We start from the raw sequence: 23,301 nt of genomic DNA, 5'->3' as shown, positions 1-23,301 counted from the left end.
AAGAGGTGAATCAAGCTAAATTATGCCTTTTACCAAATAGAAGTGTGAGAATTGGATGGGGTATGATGGAAGGGTGCTGTAAACAAAGAAACACCAGATGAGAATTTTTAAAAATGGAAAAAAGTGGATATCAAGTAATTACTCTGCCCAATAAACACCAATTGCTCTCATTCTTTATATGATGAGTTCCAGAATTTTTATTTTAATTTTTATTTCAAGGACCTTGAAATAAAATAATCTTGTACCATGTTAGTTTTTCAGTCTCATGTTTCAGTCTATAACTCAAGTCTCTCCATGTGTGCAAATTCCGTACACATCTGATTACTTGCTGTTCCATGGAAGTGGAAAGCTACTTCTCAACTTTTTGTATATTATTCTTGTAATAATTTTTTTTTTATTACCTAGGTACTCTCCTTGCCACCTATCAATAATTTATTTTTCTTCAAAGGTCAATTTAAATATCACCTCCTCAGTGATATCCAATTGCAAATGGCTTAGCACTGATTAGTACTCCAGTAAACTCCAGTAAAATATCTTGCTTGCCCTAATTTCATTCCTAATGTCTTATATCTATTTGCATAAGACCCTTGAGAAGGCACTGTTTAAAAAAATTATGTTTGTGTCTCTAAATCATTGACTGAGTACTTTGCACAAAATAGGTACTAAGATAATAATTTGTAAATCAATGAATGAATAATGAGTGATATGGAGAAAATCTTAGTATTTTCAGATGCAGAATCTCTTCTCCCCTCTCAGGTCTGGTATTGGTGAGCATACTATGATCATTCATGTAGTGTGAGGACTGAGAGCCCAACATGATGAGTTGATGTATTAAATAATGACTCAGCTGTTTTCCAGGTAATGAGTTCATCTAACTGCTGAATAGGTGCAATGCTCAGTGATGCAAAAGAAAGGGCAAAACTAAATGGTTCAAGATCAAAAAAAGGGGTTTGAGAGGCTGTTTGGGTTTAGGCTGGGGACTAGTGATAGGGTAAGGAAGCTGAGCAGGCTGCAGCAAAGATCTCCATTATAAGACAGATCTAATGAGACATCTAAGTTTGCTCAGTACTATGAAGTATAAATTCATCTCACAAAATTTTTTTTAAAGCTAAAATCTAGACTTTTTTGATTGCTTTGCAGATTTGGATTTTAGTCTTAGAAGCACAGTGAAATGCTGGGTCCTACTTTAAGAGTAGCAAAGTGAGAACAAATGCAAAGTGCCTAGAGGTTCCAGCAGCTTGGTTTAGGTGACTAAGAAAGAATGAAAGAATGAATATCTGAACAAAGCGTTTAATCACATCCTTTGTTCGTGGTAACATACTTTCCCCACCTTACACTGGAGAGCTAAATAAGCACTATTTACTAAAAGTCCAAAACCAGGATATTTAAAATGTCTGGTAAGAGCTGATGAAACACACTTTATTACATTGACTAAATATTCCTGAAAATTTATCATTGGTAGGCATGCTTCCTAATGGCGCAAAAGATGCTGTAGCTTTTCTGTTTCACAACTGAAATTATATTTTAAGCTCATAAAATGCTAAAAATGTTATCTGCAGCTATGTGGCAAACATGGTATAGTCATTACTTCGATATTATATATTGAATATATAAGAATCTGGAACCTTCATCCAAATTAATTTAGATATCACACTTAGTTCCTTACATTCATGTGTAAATATAAATTATACTTAGTTAAAAAAATAAGCTGAAAGTTTTGTGCTTCAGTCATCAAAATTAATATATTTATGGAAGATTCATAGTAAGAGAATGGGTCACATGCAAATAAATAGCATACAGAGATAAAGTATTTGAGACCTAAAGTTTGGCTTTGTTAGGATCTCTGTAGATATACTCAAGTCATGGTCTTACTACACTTGTTTCCTCAAATGTAAAATAGTCTTAGTAATAGTAGTAAACTGACATGATTTATATGAGGATAGAATAATAGAATGTCTAAAAGTAATCAATATTTGAGTTCTCACTGTAGGATGCCATTTGATTATGCCAATTATGGTACATCGTCACCTCTCCTTGTGTAGATAATACCGCGGTACTCTCCAAATTTTTATCTCCTTAGAATATTAAAAAATATACTTTCTACATAAACTTATGTAAAACATTCTTCCACTCATTGAACTTTGTCTAGGCTTATTTCTTTTGTTTCCCTAATGCAACATATTCTTCCCTAGAATAAGTTTTCTTTTGTGATACACTAATGCCAATACTGACAGATCGCATTTTATAAAACAAATCTTTCTTCATTTGGTTTCATTAAACAATAATTTATTATATCTGACTTATCATGCTACATAATTATAAACTATTTTCTATATCATATTCTATGAGTTGCTCTTTTACAGTATTTATTAGTAATAACTTTGTTCTCTTTTGATCTCTTTTCTCTCAGAGTAATCCAGATGAATATCTTTATTTTATGGTATGCTACATTACAAACCAGTTAGCTCATGTGCATTCTACTTCATTAAAGATCTGTGAGAATTGTCACACTTTTAGTGGGGTGGCAACTTTAATAAACACAGAAACTCAATGCTACAGAGGGTAATCCTGTATTTGCATCATTATCCTAAAGCAGGGCTTTATCTAATTTAACTGTATCTCATTAATTTCCTCTCATCTGACTTTCTTATACCTTCTTTCTTCATTCTCCTCTTTTCTTTTTATTATTCTTTTTTATACTTGCTTTTCTCATGTTCATAGCTGGCATTTATCAAAATCAAATCGCTAACTAGATTTTATCTAGTTGCCTAAATATTGAAGATTTTGCATTCCCTTTTGATTTGGCCTATGAATGATTTTTGTCAATAAACCCTATTTTTAGACTATTCAAAAAATTACTCATTATCATTATTTAAGAGTGTAAGGATATGCACTAACTTCCCAGTTGCTACGGCTAGTTGATGTGATGTAACTGACAATTGCTCAGTTTGAATGAAATTGAAAATGATGTCCTGCCTAGGAGAGATAACCTAACAGGATAACGAAGTATCACACTTGCCAGATAGCACCTAACTACGGTTTCTGCTATAAAACGAATTTTTCTTTGGCCTCATCTTTTCCTACAAAAACAATCTTATATTTTATATTTCAGGTAATAATTATGAGATTATCTGTAATGATAGATGAATCCCATTGTATGATAAAATTCATTCTTTAAGAGTTGATTTCTACAAGGCTAAGTGGACCATTTGAGAAAGGCTGATTTAACTCGAGTCTCCAGCTAAATGGTTAACATTATCATTAACATTAAATCAAATCATCATGGTTTCTCTGTTGTTATTTGTGACTCTAATGATGAAATCAAATTAGTTGTGTAAGATAAAAATTAGTTAAGGCTGTCAGTCATGATAGGCCAAAATATTGGCCAGATCTAGAGACACAATGATATTAAATGTCATGGTTACATAATAACTAGAGAGGTAGAGCCTCAGACTAAAAGACTGATAAACATTTTATTGGAAAATAATGAGTCACACCTTTATAACACTGCCAGTGCTTTTCCATTGCTTTCTCTTACAATAAAGCTGCTAAAATTAAAGTCCATATATTTTTTAAATTATAAAGTATATCTAACACATAAAACACATTCATAAAACACATGAATCTTAGCATCAGTTTTTCAGGTTTTTATGTACATATATATACAGATACAACTTTTTTATTTTCATTTGAATTGAAATCAATTAACAAATTAATTTGGGAGAAAACTCAAATTTATATGGCATTGTATTATCAAAATAATTTCTTCTAGAAAAAAATGTTGAAAAAGGAGGCTATCACTTAAGAAAAATGCATTTTCCTATCTTTCTCACTAATTCATAATGATTCTAAAATCAATTTCAGGAAAAAACAGAGTTGCCCTTAGAACAGTGTGTGTGTGTGTGTGTGTGTGTGTGTCTTGGAAACAACTCCCTTAAGCAACATTTTAGAATTATTAACAACCAGGTGTTTTAACACTAATGATGAACGTGTTTTAATAGATATAAATGTATACCCATAAAACAAATATCCCTGGTTAAGATGATTGGACTACATTCATCTTTTGCTGAAAGTTAATTATATTTTAGCTTAATTTTCTCAGCTTCAACAGCAGTATCATTTAATCAGTTTAGGCAGTCTCATAGCTTTCTCATCCATTCTTATGATGAAAAAAGAACAAAAGTAGCCCAAATAAAGCAGCTTATTTCCTAATTCTTGATCATTTTATGACCAGTAACAGTCTGCCTTAAGATTTAAATCCTGTCTCCTAATTAATAAATCCTGTTACGTATACTTCATGCTACAAAAACTTGGCCCTTAAGAGAAATACCTACATAAAAATACACTATTATGACTTCTAATTTGACCAGCGATAATTTGATTAGGTAATCAGCCAGAATCTGATAGAAACCTGATTCTAATCATAGCTCATGCTGCAGATCATAGAGAAAGATAGATTTCTACCTTTTCCTTTTTTACCAGTGCTGCTATCATATTCTCAATCTTCTTTGTGATTTTATATTTACTTAGATATTGTAAAGATTGCATAACTTTTAGTTCACTTTAAAATCAGTTTTATTGTTTTCTCCCAATAACAGTAATATCTTATAGAAAATATTTAAAATTTTGAACATCGGAAAAGGGAAACTACCATTCTTAAATATAGTCACCAGTATTATTTTAGTGTATATATTTCCGTTTTTTTTATGAACATATGTATCAATCATATGTGTTTAAATTAAATAGGAATCTTGCTCATATTTTACCTGATTTTTTTTACTTGATTAAAAAATCTTCTTGAATATTCTGCAACATGTATGTCAGTTCAGTGATGCACTATGAGTTATTCAACTGATGCTCTATTATTTAACTTTCTTGTGCTTTTTTTATTGTTGTGTTTGGATCAATTCCCAGATATGTAGATTATGCTTTAGAACGTTTGGTTCAGTTTGACATATTAAATCATACCTGAAAATAGTATGCTTAAACAAATTATTTCTAAGACAGACTATAAATGTTAGACTATTCAACGAGATTGATTTTAATGAACATATAAACATAGCTATTAAATTTTATGCAACTCTACATAAAAACAGTATCCCCAAAGGTATTTTTTCCTCTTGAAGCTAAAAGTAGAAAATAATACCCTTTGATTGAAAAAAACAATGATATTCCTTCAGCATGAAGACGTCTGTATAAGAATAATTTCTTTTTTTAATAATTTTTAAAAAATCTTCAATTACAGTTGGCATACAACATTATATTACTTTCAGGTGTACAACATAGTGATTAGAGATTTATATAACTTATGAAGTGATCACTCTGATATCTAGTACCCATCTGACACCATAGCTATTACAGTATTATTGACTATATTCCTTATGCTCTACTTTATAGCCCCATGACTATTTTGTAACTACTAATTGGTATTTCTTAATGTCTTCCCTTTTTTTCACCCTGCTAACCCCACTCCCAACTGGCAACCATCAAAATGTTCTCTGTCTCTATGAGTTTGTTTCTCTTTTTTTGTTGTTTATTTTGTTCTTTAGGTTCCACATGTAAGAAAAATTATATGGCATTTGTCTTTCTCTGACTTACTCCATTCAGCATAATACTCTTTAGGTATACCCATGCTTCAGATGGCAAGATTTCATTCTTTTTAAAGTCTAAGTAATAGTCCATTGTATATATGTACCACCTCTTTATCCATTCATCCATTGATGAATACCCCAGTTGCCTCCATATCTTGGCTATTGTAAAAAATGCTGCAATGAACATATTGATTCATATGTCCCTTTGAAGTAGGATTTTGTGGTTCTTAGGATGAATACCCAGTAGTGGGATTACTGGATCCTTCTTTGTTTCTTGTTATAGCCTTAGTTTTAAAGTCCATTTTGTTTGGTATAAGTATTGCCACCCCAGCATTTTTTTTTTCATTTACACATGAAGTATGAAAAAATGAAATATCTTTTTCCATTCCATTACTTTCAGTCTGTATGTGTCTTTCAATCTCAATCTAAAGTGAGTCTCTTGTAGGGATCATATGTAAAAGTTTTGTTTTCTTATTCATTCAGCCATCCTATGTCTCATGATTAATCCATTTACATTTAAAGTAATTATTGATAAAAATGTAGTTATTGCCATTAAATTATTTGTATTTTTGATCTTTTTTTTTTTTCTTCTTAAAGAAATCCCTTTAATATTTCTTGTGATATTGGTTTGGTGGTGATGAACTCCTTGTTTTTTCTGGTCTGGGAAGCTTTTCATCTGTTCTTTGATTCTAAATAATAGCTTTGCTGGGTAATCTTGGTTGTAGGTCCTTGTTCTTTATCACTTTGAGTATTTCATACCAGTCCCCCCTGGCCTGCAAAGTTCCTGTTGATAAATCAGGATAACTAACTGTAGATAACTGTTTTTCTCTTGTTGCTTTTAAGATTCTTTGTGTTTAACCTTTGTCATTTTAATTATGATGTGTCTTGATGTGGGCTTCTTTGGGTTCATCTTGTTTGGGACTTTGAACTTCCTAGGATTGTACGTCTATTTCCTTTGCCAGATGAGGAAAGTTTTCAGTCATTATCTCTTTCAAACAGGTTTTCAATTCCCTGCTTTCTCTCTTCTCCTTCTAGTATTCCTGTGATGAGGACGTTGGTACGCTTGATGTTGTCCCAGAGGCCCCTTAAACTATTCTGATTTTTTGGATTCTTTTTTCTTGTTGATATTCTGATTGGGTGTTTTCTGCTACCTTATCTTCTAAATTGTTGATTTGAACCTTTGCCTCATCTAATCTACTGTTGATTCCCTTTAATGTGTTTTTCATTTCAGTTATTGTATTCTTCATTTCTGACTGGTACCTTTTTATGTTTTCTATGTCCTTTTTCATGCTTACTATTTCTCTGTCAAAGTTCTCACTGAAATCATCTATTCTTCCCCTAAGTTTATTGAGCATCTTTATAACCAGAGTTTTGAACTCTGTATACAGTAGATTGCTTGGCTCCATTTTCTTTAGTTCTTTTTCTGGAGCTTCGTTCTGTTCTTTGAGACATGTTTCTTCTTCTCCCCATTTTGGCTGCCTCCTTGCATTTGTTTCTATGTATTAGGTAGGGCTGCTATATCTCCTGGTATTAGTAGAGTGGCCTTATGTAGTAGGTGCCTTGCATGGCCCAGTACGTAGTCTCCATGGTCATCGGAACTGGGTGTTCCAGGTGTGTCCCTTGTATGGGTTGTACGTGCCCTCCTGTTGTAGTTGAGCACAGGTTGCTGTTTATAAGTGAAAGGGAGGCATTGACTATCAGGCTGATTGGTTGTTAAGATTGGCCATGACTACAGTAGAGAGGCTGTTGTGCAGGGACTGATTCTATGGAGCAGGATTTGCTTTAGCAGAGATCTGGTGCCTGCCCAGTCTGCTCTTTGGAAGTGATTTCTTGGATGTGGCCCAGGTGATGCTCTGGCTCAGTTGAAAGCTGGCCACTGGGCATGCCAGTCTCAGGGCTTCCTGGGAGAGGCTCTATCACAGACTAAGTTCAGTTGCAGCCTGTGCCTAGCCTGAGGCCACCTGGCATAAGCCACCAAAAAATCTACAGATGGCTAACACCTCTAGGTTTGGAGGAGCCTGGGAAGACCAAGCTGTGAACTAAGGTCAGTTGCTGATAGTGCCAGGCTTGCTGCTGCTCAGCAAGAGGTATGGGGCATGCAGAGGTCAGATGCTGCTTGTTTGGGCTTGCAAACTTTTAAGAGATTTTAGGAAAGTCCAAGACAGGCCATTTGTATGGAAACGCCACTGGAAGTGGCTTGAGTGGATCCATGAGTTGGGTGAGAAACATCAGAGTGGGGCAAACTATTAGCCAGGTTGAAAGAGACTTATAATGGTGGCTGCATGCCAGGATAGAAAATGGCACAACAAAGAAACAATGGATTCTGCCAGCACTTCTGTCTAGAAGAAAGCTGCCCTTCTAGACCTTGCCCTGAAGCCACACAATTCAGTTGCTCCCTGTATGTCCCTGGTGCCTTTCAAGCAGCTGCTCCAGCACTGGAGCTAAGAACTAGTGAGTTTGTCAGTGAGTAAGTCCATGCATGTGCCCTTTAAGATGGATGCCTGATACTCAAACAGCCCTCCATCTCACTCAGCCACAATTTCTGCTTTTTCTCATAGGCGGAAGTTGTAGGGACTTCTCTTCCCAGCACTGGGACCCTGAGCTGGGGTGCCTGGTCTGGGGCTGGGACCTCTTGCTCCTCAGGAGGGACTTCTGCAGTTGAGATATCCCTCCCAAATCTTAACTGCCACACACGGGTATGGCAATCAGCCTGTTCCATGTATCTGCCCCTCCTACCAGTCTCGAGGTGTCTTCTTCTGAATGTCCTTAGTTATAAGACTTTGCTTCGTCTAGAATTCAGGCGATTCTCAATGAAGATTGTTCTGTAGTTTCGTTGTAATTTTAATGTGGTCCTGAGAGGAGGCAAGCACAGCGTTTACCTACTCCACCATCTTGACTGGAAATCTTTGCTTGTTAATTTTAAATAGTATGTACTTCACATAATTACCGTCTCCTATCAGTTAAAATGACTTAACACCTTTTCTGTGAGGTATAGGTTATATATTCCTGAGGGTATAAATTGATTCCTTACTCTCTTCTCACATAATTATGACAGGAGAAACGTACATTCTTCCTAGCAAGTATCTGGTCCAAAGTTAGTAAAAATCCCATACATTAAAAAAAAAAAAAAAAAAAAGTGAAAAAGTAAACAAGATTTTCCTTCCTTTCAAGAAATGAATCCATTTCTTCAAACTATGAAGCAGGGACATCCATCTTGCCCTGCCATCAGATCCAGACTAGGACTAGAACTACACCATCAGCTCTCCTGGGTCTCCAACTTGCTGACTGCAGATCTTTTGACTTCTCAGCCTCCATAACTACATGAACCAACTACTGGGTCCTAGGGAAGAAAAACCCTCCACCACTTTCAAAAATGTTCTCACCAGTCACCTGCAGGGTCCCAACCAAATATGACTCAGGAAGAAATCAAAGTTCTATGAATGGTTCTGTAACATATTGCTTGTGAGTAGAAGTTAAGGCTCAGAGGTCTAATTTTCCAAACTATAAGCATAAGGCCCACATTCTATCACACAGAGCCCCAGACGAGTGACTTCACTTTCCTTCTATCTCTAATGTCTTTTAACTCATGTAAAATACTTCATACATACTAAGATAGTTATAGCCCTATGACCCTAAGGCTAGGGGGATTTCATTGAAAGAAGCAGTTGTAGCTAATATAGAAAATTAATGATGGTGGTGGGGTGGGGTGGGTTAGGGTGAGGAGCAGAGTGGAGTGGGGAGCAGGGCCTTCTGCCCCTGAAACCTCTGCACATCCTAATTTTTTGTTTTCTTTCATACGTAAATGTGAATAATTGCTATTCAACATTTCTGTGAGTCTCTTTTTTTTTTTTCTAGAGAAATACCCAATCCCTTTGTTTCACTAAGACTACACATTCAATTAAATAGAAAAGTAATTTAGTATTATACATGAAGTAAATAAAAGATTTCATATGATCCATGGAGGAAGAGCATGAATCAGATGAAATGTTTTACAGTCTGTAAGATTCAACTTAAGGAGCATTCAAAGACAAAAAAATATTATACATAATGTTAGATGTCTCATTGGAAATGTAAAACATCTGTCTTTATAAGAGGGAAAAATTCTATGACAAATATTTAAAATATTAAAATAAGAAAAATGGCGACTTTTAAAGGGTCAAAGTAGAAAGTTCCCAATGACATTTTCAAAATTTAAGTAAATATGCTTCACTAAGATATGGTAGATGTGTGGTGGTTGAGAATTTTGAGTATGCATAGTCTATTTTTTTCCTTTTGGAATTAACTGATCTACTTATTAGAAAGGTTTTAATTTCTTCTTAGCTCTTCTATCCTCCTAGCTTTCATCTTAGATTCAAAGTAATTCTAATAGGTAAAAAGCCTTCTAAAATACATAAATTATCCTAATTGGGGGATATGGTAAACCTATCAATATGACCTTTAAAAATGTCTACTTGCTGTGTTTGGTTTATAAACACCCAAATATAGATGGAGGTCAAAATGCATTTTTTTGGGCCTGGTTTTAGACTGACATATTAAGTAAACCTCATTTTTCTTGGGTCCTTTTCATGACATTAGATTGTAGTGTGAGCTGAGTATAAAGTTCTCTCAAACATTTATAATTGCTATAATAAGACAATTTCCTAACTTGCTTTTGAATACGATTTCCATCAAATTTTTACTGATGAATTTCTTTTCTGTCTACATATGTGACAGTATAGACATTTACCAATATTTTATGTGACATGTGTCTTCTGAATATCTATCTTCTTGGTTGAGTGCTGTCAATAGTAAAAGCTTAGTCATACCTTATCTGGTGAATACTGCTTGCTGTACCATATTGTGGTCTCAAGTGTTCTGATGTGCTAAGAAGCCCAGATAAATAAAACCTCTTAAAGATATAACCATATATTCAAATCTAGATGTTATCTCTTCAATGTTAGACATGAAAACTTGAAATTACCAGACTTTTAATTAATTAAATATCTATATTCAGATGTGTACTACATGAGACAGAAACACTGACTATAAAAAGCTTAATCTCAAAAGAACTAAAATAAATAATCATGGAACATAGGAACTTCTATTTTTTTAATCAATTGGTTTAAAAGGGAAAAATCTCTTACAAGCTACTGGTCTAATGCAGAGCATAAATAAGTTTGCGATTTTATATCTCTTGGCTATGTAAAAGATATTCTAAAAATAGTGATACTATTTAATAAAAATGCCCTTTTGATTTCATAAAGTTTTTTGAGAAAAAATGTAAAGTTACAGGCTTAATGAAAGCCTTTGGTTTTAAGAGCAAACTTTGATTCATAAATGAGATATTAATCAACCAATGTTTTAAATAATCAATTTAGTAGTTTTCTTAAATTCATTTAATTTTGTTTATTTTAATTGTGGTAGGAAGAATGACTGCCCCATAAATGTGTCCCATACTAATCCCTGGAACCTGTGAATATAGTAAGCAATCACTCCTTTAATTGTGTTATGCCATAGACATAAAACCAGAAGACTATCCAGGTTGACCTAAAACAGGGGGATTATCCAAGTGGGACTAATTTAACCACATTAGTCTTTTAAAGCAGATAACTTTTTCTGGCTGGTGACAGAAGGGTAAGTCAGAGAGATATGAAGCACTTAGCTGAAAACAATTCCAGACCAACAGATAGCACAAAAATGAGGACCTCAGTCCTATAATTAAATGGAACTGAGTTCTGCTAACAACCTGAATGAGCTGAAAGTCAATGGTCTGTTCCCCACCCCCATTCTCAGGGCCCCAGATAAGATCCCAGGACAGTCACTATCTTGATTTCTCTCTCATTAGACCCTAAGCACAGTACTTAGCCAAGCCCACTTATACTTCTGACATATAGAACCATAAGAGAATAATGGGTATTATTTTAAATCTCTAAATTTGTGAAAATTGGTTACGCAACAATAGGAACTAATACATTGATATGGAGGTTTCAATTTTTTATAAAATATTTATAACTGTCAAGTAATGTCCCATAAGAGCCAAGTGGTATAAACACATTATATATTAAGTAGACTAGATTTAACAGAATCTTTCAGGCTGACTTTTGGAATGTGTATTTCCTTTTGAATTCTAAGACATTTTGATGTATTACATTAATTTGGCTATGCAGATTTCTATAAATGTAATTATTAATATTATTTATTTAAATTGATTATTTAGTAGAAAGACATATCTCATATCTAGAAGTAGGGAGACCTGTGTTTAAATCCTAACTCCCTAATGTATGTATCTCCATAATCTGAAAATGTTCTTATTTCTACCTACTTTTGAAACTAATATTCCTAGATGAATGCAAGGTGATTTTTATTGTGATTTTTCTGGAGAAGTGTATCTTTTCTCACATAACAAGCCTTAGCTACAGTGCCTATGGGCTAGTCCGGCAATGACAATAGCAATAAACAGAATGTTTCACTTCTTATGTCAGCCACTTAGACAGTCAATCATTTTTATTGGAAATAATGATTGCAGAGTGATATCAACCAAAAGTATTGGCACTGGCAATAAATTTTTGTATCATTATAGGAGAACTCTTTTATAAAGAATATATTCACTATTTCTTAAGGAACATATCTTGAAAAAATCTATCAGGCCTTCTAATGGCCATCAAGTAGTCACATTATTTGCAAGACTGATATTATTCGATCAAATGTGGTATTGTCAGTAGATAGGGCCTTGGAGAATATGTTAAAATTATGCCTAAAAATGTGTAAATTTTAATGTACATTTAGAGCTTAAATGACCTTTGTGTGAGAGCTTACTATATACTAATTTTTCCAAAAGATGAAAAAAACAGTGAAGTAATGACAACCTGCAAGCACCAATAACAATTACGTTTCATTACACACATTAGTTCCTTCCAATCTTTTGTTTCTTTAATCATTCTAAGGCTAAAATTACTAATTCTCAACTTAAAGATAGGAATCAAGGATATAAAGTTTAAAAATTATCTTCCTCTTAAAAATGTTTTCTCTCCCTCAAGAGTAAAATAGTCCAAATCAACATAAGAAATCAAGTTTTATACTTGATTCTAGAAATAGTTATTCCATCTTCATCAAATCACTCTTCAAGTCTATAACTATTAAGCTCAGGTGTTTAGAGTACTCTACTAATGAGGCCATAGTCTTGGATTAGATGTCCATGTAGGCTCCTTAAGGTTTGTCATGCTTATTGTCTAAAGAATATAAGTCTTAGCAGAGACATGTGTTGAAAATATAAGAGTACAAGGTATATGAATGTAAAGAATACTAATAATTGATTCCAACAATATATAAAATCATGCGCCCTATTTATTGCTGGTACAATAATAGTGTCATGTTTATATATTTTTTTGTAATAGATTCCACATGTAAATTGAGAAACTATATTAATTTATTTCACTATAACCTTAATTCTGTACAAACTTTTAGGATAACAAACATGTACTTGAAAGAAATAGAATTCAAATCAAGCATTCCAGAGAATATAGATAGGATGAATAGTAGAGGATGAAGATAATGTGGTTTGTCCCACTTATCTTGTAAGTTCACCTTGTAAAAGAAACCAACAACTAACCTGTAGGAGCTGTTTCCAGATGGGATGACAGTATTATCTGAAGCAAGTGAACTGTGGAGTGCAAGGTATGGACTTTATAGTATCCTGTGGTGTGCCACCCAGATTTTCCTTTTAGCATTAAACACTTATTCTTCCAGAGTGGCCTGTTACTATCTCACAGTTGAGTCCTTCTCGAGCAATTGCCCCCTGGTCAAAGGGAGTTGCTTCACTCAAGGTCATATCTCCCTCCTGCAGACAGCCAAGATCCTATAATAGGTCCACTGGGGAATAAAAGGCCTGCTCATCATCATACCCCCAGTTTTGGGCATATATGGAAGATTATCATGGCTTTAGTGAGCGCTGTAACACCAAATGGTGATGGTGTTACAACAGCACTGCAATTCCAATGTTTCATCTTCCCAATCTTGTTTTTTACTCTTAAGAGCAAACTCTAATAAGGCGGTGCATGTAAATCTCTGTTTCAGAATTGGTATTTCAGGATAGCTGACTATGTGCTGAAATTACTATACAATATAGTACGGAGAAATCCCTCTGAATTTCTTCAGCAAAAAACAACAACAACAAAAAGAGATTTAGTAAATAACTTTGATGAAATTCATATAAGCATAAAGAAAATATTAACATCATCATAAGAAATAAGCAAGAACAGGGTTCAATGACATGTGGAAATTTATAAACCCGATCAATATCTGAAACACTCTATTATGTTTTAAATGCATTACAGAAATTTTTAAATCACCCAGGTTATGACTATTTTAAAGAGTATATAGTCCAAATATCCAACAATATATTAATAATGTCTGTACCACAATCTCAATAAAGCTCACCGCAAGAGTGTAGTACACAGAGACTATTCCTAAATAATATATTCTTACATTCATTTCTGGCTTCTTCAGCTGGGTCCTCCCTTCCATTTAGATTGCTTTTCTCTTTTCTTGTTCTTTCACTCCCCGTGTTCACCTACAAAATCCTCTGCTTTCTCCATACTATAAAGGTAGTGATGATATCTTCTGCTTTACAAAGTAGTTATTATTTTAAATATTTAAATGTGACTAGTCTCTTTATTTTTAAAGAAAATAATACGGAAAAACCATCATGAAATAAATCCCTATATATCTAATTTTTATTCTAAACATATTCTCTTTCTTAGTGCAGAGTAGCCCAAAGTAATATGATTATTTGTGAACGCATATATTGTCATATTCTAATTATTATTTCCTGTTATTTATTTCTGCCAAGTCATACTTCTATGAATATAACATATGATTTTATTGTCATTTAAAAATAATAGCTATCATTTATTACCAATTCAATATGTACTAAATATTGCTAAAGTAATTTTACATTATTGCTTCATTCTATCCTCAAACAATCCTATCAAATAAGTACTATTATTCCCATTACAAAATTGGATGAATAGACACAAGACTAGAATGCTTGCTTGCATCTCTTCTGTTCAATGTTATATTAGATATCCTAGGCAGCAGAGGAGAATGCAAAAGATAATTAAGAAGTTGAAAAGGAAGAAATTAAACTTCCATTATTCATAGATGATACCATTATTTGCAGGAGAATTGACAGACAAATTATTAGAACTAATTAAAAGTTTGACGATGAAGAATGATCAATATGTAAAATCAATTGTATTCCTATATTCAAGGAAAAATAGCAGAAAATATCATTTTAAAAGCTATTAGCTCTGGGGCTTCTGGCTTACACTTGAGATGTAGCCATGTAAGTTTTTTATCATCTCCAAAATTTCTTTAGAAACAAAATATATTGGCCAAGGTAGAGATAGAAAATACAAAACATTTTCAACAATAGTTATTAACAAGGAATCACCATATATAAACCCTAGAATATGGGTAGATGTGGGCAAACCACTAGCAGAACTGAGCAGTGGAAGTTACAGGAAATGAAAACGGATTTCTGATGAGCCCCCTGAGCCACAGAGCCTCTAAATCATAAATAAATCAACTCTAGAAGGCAAAGATCTTCCAGTTAACAGTATCCTGGGATTCAGGTTCTTGGAAAGAACAATAAAAATGGAAGAGTTATGTGTGGTTGCAAAAACTAAGTGGCTGAGGTCAGGGGAGCAGATAGAGAGTATGGACACAGATATGGTTATATATGTCCTTCTTGTAGGATTACTCAATTCAGCAAATAAAAATATTCTATGAGACATATTGATGCTAAATATATATATATATTTGTTGTTTATTAAAAATACTAATTATACCAGCTGTTTATATTTTATCTGGCAACTCTACAAGATCTCAGAAATATCTAGAAGTATAGAGCCTCACATTGGAGGAATACTAATGGAAGTCAAACAAAAATGAGCAGAGCAAAAACACTGGGCAAGGGAGAGATAAATACTAGAGGGAATAGGTCCAGAGAAATCAGATCCCAGAAAATCCTGTAACTGCAAAACAGTACAATCTAAAGATGAGAGCAGTGTGTTGAAACAGACTTGAGGATATAAGCCTACTGAATTAGGCTTGGCTCTGAGAGACAGAGACATGGCTATCCAGAAAGGCCATAAATAGAGTCATTCATAAAAACATCATAGGAGGCACTCTGTAGTGATGATGTGAAAGCTATTTTGATGAATTTCTGCTTTCTCCATAATAATCTCTTCCTAAAATTCTGGGAATTCTGTTTTATCTAAACTAGGAGAAAAGAGATGAAAATAAAATTACCACAAAAAAAGTGGCCACAAAAGATGAAAACTCTATTTCAAAATGAGCTAAAATAAAGAAAACTGACCACTGAAATAACAACCATAACAAAAGAAATAGAAAAACTCAGAAATCAGATGATTAGCCAATTGAAACAAGAACTGATGGTCCTTAAGAAATATTTTAAAAAAACAAATCTTGAGAAATGGTGATTGAATTAAAAGGCACATAACCAAAACAAAATAAACTGTAAGGTGAATAAATGGTGCATATAAAAGTATAAAGGATGAAATAGAAATAAGGAAAGAGGTAATAAGAATTCAAGAGTATACAGTACATATATATATACACACACAGGAAACAGGAGTCACCAAAGAATAAAATAAAAAAAGTGGAACAGAAAAATATTTAAACTGTAATATTCAATAAAAAATTCTTGAAATAAAAAAGAACCCGATTCTATGTATTATAAAGCAAAATCAACTTAAAACATAAAGGAGATATATGCCAATAAAAGCATTGTTTTTTAAAACCAAGGTATAATTTATATGTAAAATGCATAAATTTTAAGTCTGTTGTATTAGTTTTTGTTGTATGAACCCATGTAAGCAGCATCCAAATTAAGATATTGAACATATCTAGCACCCCAATAATAACTCTCAACCTAAGGTGATTACTGTTTTGATTTTGTCAATATATCTTAATTTTTTCCTTTTCTAGAACTTAATGTAAACGCAATCATAAAGTGTACAGTGTCTGGTTTCTTTCACTTCATATAGTGTTTCTCAGATTAATCAATGTTGTTGAATGAGTCAGTAGTTTGTTCTTTTTTACTGCATTACATTGTATAAATGCCCAGTATGTTTACCCATTCACCCATTGATGGATATTTCATTTTTTTCTGCTTTCTGACCATTATGAATAAAGCTGCTATTAACATTCATGTATGACTTACTGTGCACCTACATTTTCAATTTACTTTGGTTAAATACTTAGAAATGGGATTCTTGGGTCATCAAGTATGTCAAGAAATAGGCTAAATATAAAATAATCACATGATTATATTAATATAGAAAAGCATTTGAGAAAATTCAATGCTAATTCATGATTAAAAAAAAATGCTAAAATAAGAATAAAGGTGAATTCCCTCAATGTGCTAAGGAAGATATAAAAAATACCTACAGCTAAAATCCTACTTAATGGTGAAAGGCTGAGTGCTTTCCCCCTAAGATTGGGGATATGGCAAGAATGTTTGTTTCCATCATTTCTATTAAACATAATAGTGGGAGTTCTAGTCAACACAATAATATAATACAGTAAAGAAAAGGTATACAGATTAGAAAGGAATGACGACAATCATCTCTATATGTAGATGGCATGACTGTTTACGTGGAACTCACAAGGAATCTACAAAAATCCTTCTGGAGCTAATAAGTGAGTTAAGGTAGGTTACAGACTACAAGATGAACATATTGTATTTCTCTATGCTAGCAATAAACACAGAAATTAAAAATATAATCCCATTTGTAATCACTCAAAAAGAGACCCCAAAATACTCAGGTGTAAACCTAGAAAAACATGTACAAAATTTTTATGGCAAAAACTACAAAATGCCGATGAAAGAAATAAAGAAATGATCTAAATAAATGAAGAGACATACCAGGTTCATGGATTAGAAGATTCAATCTAGTAAAGATGCCAATTATTCCCAAATTGAAATACAAGTTTCAAGCCATTACTGTCCAAATCCCAGCAAGATTTTCTGTAGATATAAAGATAATTCTAAACATGATATAAAATGATAAATTAATTAAAATAACTAAACCAATCTTGAAAAAGAAAAATAAAGTAAGAGGAATGTTTACCAATATTATGGTTACAGTAATCAAGACAGTGTAGTATTGGCAGAGAGATAAGACACATAGATTAATGGATCATAATAGTGAACTCAGAATTAGTCTCACACGAATATGTCCAACTGATTTTTCACAAAGGTACAAAAGTAATTAAATTGGGGGGAGGGGAGCATCTTTTCAACAAACGTTATGGGAGCAATTGAATATACACAGCAAAAAATAAACTTTGACTTAAATTTAATACATTATGCAAAAATAAATTCAAAATGAATCACAGCTTCACTTCTATAAAACTCTGAGAAGATATTGTATAGGAGAAAATCTTCATGAACATGGACTTGGAAAAGAATTCTTAGATGACATCAAAAGTATAATCAATACAATGACAATACAAAAAATTGAACTTCATCAGAATTAGATATTTTGTTCTGTGAAAGACTCACCAGAAGAATGAAAAGAGACAATGCAGAGTAAGAAAAAGTATTTATAAGCCACACATCTGACAACGAACTCATATTTAAGACATATAAACAACCCTCAAAACAATATTTTTTAAAAAACCTAACAATACAATGAGAAAATGGGCAAAATAGCATATGAAGTGATATTTCATCAAAGAGGATATACAGATAACAAATAAGCACATGGATAAGAATTCCAACATCACCAGAAATTAGGTAATTACAAATTAAGAACATGAGCATGAGCTATCACTACATAGCTATTAGAATAGATAAAAATTTTTTAAAAAATCATGGCCACAGCAAATGGTGGTGAAGATATAGAAGAAATGGATTTCTCAAACATTGCTGGTGGAGATGTAAAACTGTACAGCCACTATGGAAAGTAGCTTGGCAGTTTCTTAAAAAACACAAATAAAAACCAAACTACTTAACATATACAATGATCACACTCCTGGGTCTCTAATCTGGAGAAATAAGAATTATGTCCACACAAAAACCTATATATGATTGTTCATAGCAACTTTATTTGTAAACATCCTGAAACTGGAACCAAACTAAATGCCCTACAATGGGTGAATAGTTAAATAAACTGTGGTACATACATACCATGGAATCCTGCTTACAATACAAAAAGAACAAATTATCGATACACACAACTACCTGGATTGATCTCAAAAGCATTATGCAGAGTGAAAACAAAAGTCAGTATCAAAAGGCAACACATTGTATGATATTATTTATGAAATATTCTAGAAATGACACAATTATAGAGATAATCAATTAGTGATTGCTAGTGGTGGTGGAGACAGATGGGTAGGTATGACCATAAGTTGTAGCAGCAGGGAGATTTTTATGGCGATAGAATGGTTCTGAATCTTGATTACAGTGATGGTTATACAAATTTGGACATGTAGTAAAATGGCATAGTTTTGTAGTAATAGCATAGTAAAATGTACCATAGTTTTGTAGGCCATAACCATTAGAGGAAATGGGTAAAGGGTAGAAGGAATCCCTGGACTATCTTTGCAACTTCCTGAAATCTATAATTATTCAAAGTATAAAGCTAAATCTACTTCATTATCTTTTAAATAAGTCATTGATTCTTACTCATTATGCTAGAGTTATTTTTTAAAAAAATGAGCACCCTCAAGTATAATGATTTATAATTTTTTTTAAAAATAAATATTTTCATTTAATTAAGTAAAGAGACAAGTGTATTCTAATAAAAGTGATTTACAAAGTTTTTTAATGCACTGTCTTTGTTCATATAAGAGGTGCTTATCTCTTGGTTGGAATTATTAATATGTGGCTCAATATGAAAAACTGTTTTATCATGAGATAGTTTAGATTATTGTAGACCTCTGTATGCTAAAAATTATAGAACTCCTATAATGTACAAGTAGATATTAAAGTCAGCATTTAAAAACAAAATATATTGTATTCCTATACATTGTTTGTTTCTATTTCAAGTAGTAGTTGTTAAAATGTTAAATTCATATGGATAATCTCATATGAACTGATTTGCTTATAAGAAAGACTTCAGCCCATTTTCTGAGCAGCCATGCCAACATTTTCATCACTTCTGAATTACAGAATTTGCAAGGAGGGGTACTGTAGTCCACTGATGAGCTGCATGCCCATGAGTAAATACTGAAGTTTATGTTGTTCCTTTATAGAGGAAAGGCAATATGACAAGCTCTATCCTGGCTCTTCAGTGATGTTTGTTGTAAACATAAATAATACCTGCCAAAGTACTGAGAGCTTGCAAAAATGTATTCTTTTGTAAACTTAAGATACTATGCATATCAAAAAGGTTTCTCCCATTAATTACTTATCTAGTAAGTAGAATGCTTTATTTATGATTTTGACAAAACTCTTTTAAGTACAACTATTTATCCAAATGTTTATGAGAGTAGCAAGGCAGATTTATATGTTTCTTAGGTAAAGAATAAAAGGATTATGGGAAATTTAAAGTAAGCAGTGAAAGGAGAGATGAAAAAAGTGATATAAGAAAGGCAAAACTGATATGGTTTGGATGACCTCAGTGGAAATATCTATTCCAACCATTTTCTACTTCATGAAGTGCCCAAGAAATATTAATTATTGAACACTTAGTTCTGTTAGGCACTTTGATGAGTACTAACTTTGAGATGAAAACCCATATACTGTCTTCTCTCACTGGCTTGCAGTCAACATGAGGCACAAAAACAATGACTGGTTACAGATTATTTAGTAATTAACGTGGTAATTTAAATTAGTAGTTCCCAGGGGGTGCTGGGAACACTTAGCAGGGCCCTAATTTTGCCTTGCTGCCAGAGGAGATTCACTCAGGTAGCCTCAAAAATGAGTGAGCCAACAAATTTCTATGCGTTTCCTAGCTAGAGCTGCTTTTAATGTCCTCATTTGTCATCCTCTGTACAAAAGCAGTTAAGGTTTATAGAAGAAACTATTAGCTGTTCGAGAACCCACAAGCACCCTAAAATTCTTCACAGCTACGTCAAGTACACCACTTCAAACAATGGATAAGGCAATCATTATATCTTGGGGTACTCATTGAATATCATGGATGAAACGTTTTAAATCAAAATGGTCAACTACTTTTGCTATATTCTCACCATTCTGGCTAAATATTTATTTTCATAACAAACATTTATTGAGCCCATAAACTAGGCTGAGAACTGCAGATAAAGCAATAAATAATAAGCAGTTTGCCTTTAAAGAGCTCAGTCTACTGGGAAGATGGGCAAGGGAATGAAGGATTGTCTTATGTGGAAACATGAAATGGGGAATATAGGGAGTAGCTCTCGGTTTAAGATGAATCTTATCCTAGGGAACTTTGGGAGGGTTGCAGAATGTCATTATTCAACTACTTTTTATCACTCTTTATTTTAAAGATCTTCCAAAGAGGAAATGAATTTTAAAAATTTCCTCTTTTCAACTGAGCTCTTGGTTTTGTGGAACTGAACTGCAGTTACAAGGATGCATTTCTTATAACATTAGAGATGAATGCCATTTTGGATAAAAATTAAAATAAAAAAACCTGATAGGGCTAAAAACAACTATATATGAGAGTAAACAGCTGATACTTTAAATGAAATGGGAATATATCCAAGTGTCAAGATAGTACTGATGATTTTAGCAATTAAAAGAGCAGTAGCTTCTAAATGTTTCACAAAAGAGCAAGTTTAGCTTTACCTCAATTAACCCAGATTTCAGTTCAAGGGCAGAAGGATCATGAGCCAAATGGATCCTCCACAAAGCCCACAGTGAAAGCATAACATATTCTATCTGGTCACCCTTCGACATATTTTTAAAGCACATTTTTAAATTGTGGCTTAATTTATGGCTGCTGATTTCTCCACCTGATGATCTGGCTGTTACTAATTAAAAACTTTACAAATTAAATATGAAAAATATAGAATTATCCCTCTAGAAAAATAGAAAATAAAAGAAGTGACTTTGATTTTTCAAAATAACAAACGGCAGAATGAAAAAGAATTTGTTCTGCCCTTGTAGCCTGATGCATAATAAGAGACTGAGGGCACAAACTCAATAAAATTAAAGGGCAAGATACTTAAAATGAATGGACATATTTATTTGCCCAGCATGCATAATAACATTTTAGCACCTTCAGTTACTAGAGGTCATAGAAAACAAACGAAAATACCTGGAATTCGAAAATAACAGAATAATTTGCTAAGTAATAAGAACATTTATAACAAAAATAATGGCATAGTTAATTATATTGCTGTACTGTACTTCAGGAAGCACTAAATAAATCACCTAACAAAAATCACCCTATCACCAAAGAAATGTAATAAGAGGTCTCTATATGTCTTTAAAATCTACAGAATTTTCTATTTCTGAATAGAGTTAACTAGATCTCTGACTTTTTAGCTGATAAAATATGTCCCTATATTTTGGGGGGCAAAGTGGGTATGGAATCATAATTTGGATACCAAAATGGAATGTGCTAAAATATTGGCTATGACTGGAAATAGAAGTAAGGCTTGAAGTTAGATCTTGATATAAATATGTTCTATTCTATGTACTATTTTCATAAAGTGCTAAGATGTTATATGAATTTGAGTTAAAACACTCAAAAGTCTATCAAGAGGTCATCCTTATCTTAATAATGATCAATAATAATTTATTGGTAGATAAATAAAATGCCACTAAAATGAAAATTAATAATTTGCTTTACTCTTTCCAAAGATAATTTAGAGTACATGTCAGAAACAGGCATAAAACTCAAGAAATAAAATGAAGACTTATTTGAATTACTAAGAGAAAGCATGGTAAATCTGACAAAGTTTCAAAACTGGTGGGTAGTCTGAAACTATAATAAGAATATAATACCGAAACATCAGTATTAATTTAAACTACATTTGTAATCTCTTTAGGCCCTGCATAATATTATTTTTATAAGAAGTACACTAGTATTGCTCACATTTACTATGCAATCTATGAAAAACTCTATAAATGCCAAAACTATTTCATGAAGCTTTAGCAGAGGAGATAGTATTGAAATTCTGAATAGAAATTATTTGTACTTAGCATTTCTCTGGCATTAGGGAAACAATTGGACTTTCTCTTTTAATTAAAACTGTCAGCATGGAAGGATTTAAGGATGATCAGAACAAATCCAACCACCAAACTTCATTAGCCAAGAAAGTTACACGAAAAGTAAAAGGCACTATTTACTAGTGTTATAATAAATGAGTCTACATAGTAGGCATATTTGGTGAAGTTATAAACATACTGAATCTCATCATGAGCAGAATGTTGGCAGAATTCTTCAACTGAAGTTCCACAAGTTGTGAATAACCCAGTAGTTTGATGATCAAAATAAGTCAAAAAACATTTTGCTCTAGTATTTCTCTAACCTTATGACTTTCAGAGACTCAGTATATAAAACATGACTATGCAAATTATTGTGTATGTTTATGAGACAGATGGTATATATCATAGTCTGCTGTATTTACACTGATTACACTGAGTCTATTTATCCATCCATCATTCATCTCTTTCTATATGTTGATGTTTATTTCTGTTCCACACAGACATACATATAGTTATGAGAGTGAATAAGAAATTTAATGACTATTTGATTACAATTCA

General features: G+C 32.8%; 1 protein-coding gene across 3 annotated transcripts in view; it reads right to left on the bottom strand.

Annotated features, from left to right (window-relative positions):
• The window catches only part of NKAIN2 (sodium/potassium transporting ATPase interacting 2), an 829,945-nt gene that overhangs the window by 373,956 nt on the left and 432,688 nt on the right, over nucleotides 1-23,301 (bottom strand). The window lies entirely within an intron of this gene.

Source organism: Pteropus alecto, unplaced genomic scaffold (assembly GCF_000325575.1).
Source record: "Pteropus alecto unplaced genomic scaffold, ASM32557v1 scaffold79, whole genome shotgun sequence".
Classification (NCBI taxonomy): domain Eukaryota; kingdom Metazoa; phylum Chordata; class Mammalia; order Chiroptera; family Pteropodidae; genus Pteropus; species Pteropus alecto.
Note: the sequence above shows the minus strand (reverse complement) of the source record. Positions and strands in the feature narration are given on the sequence as shown.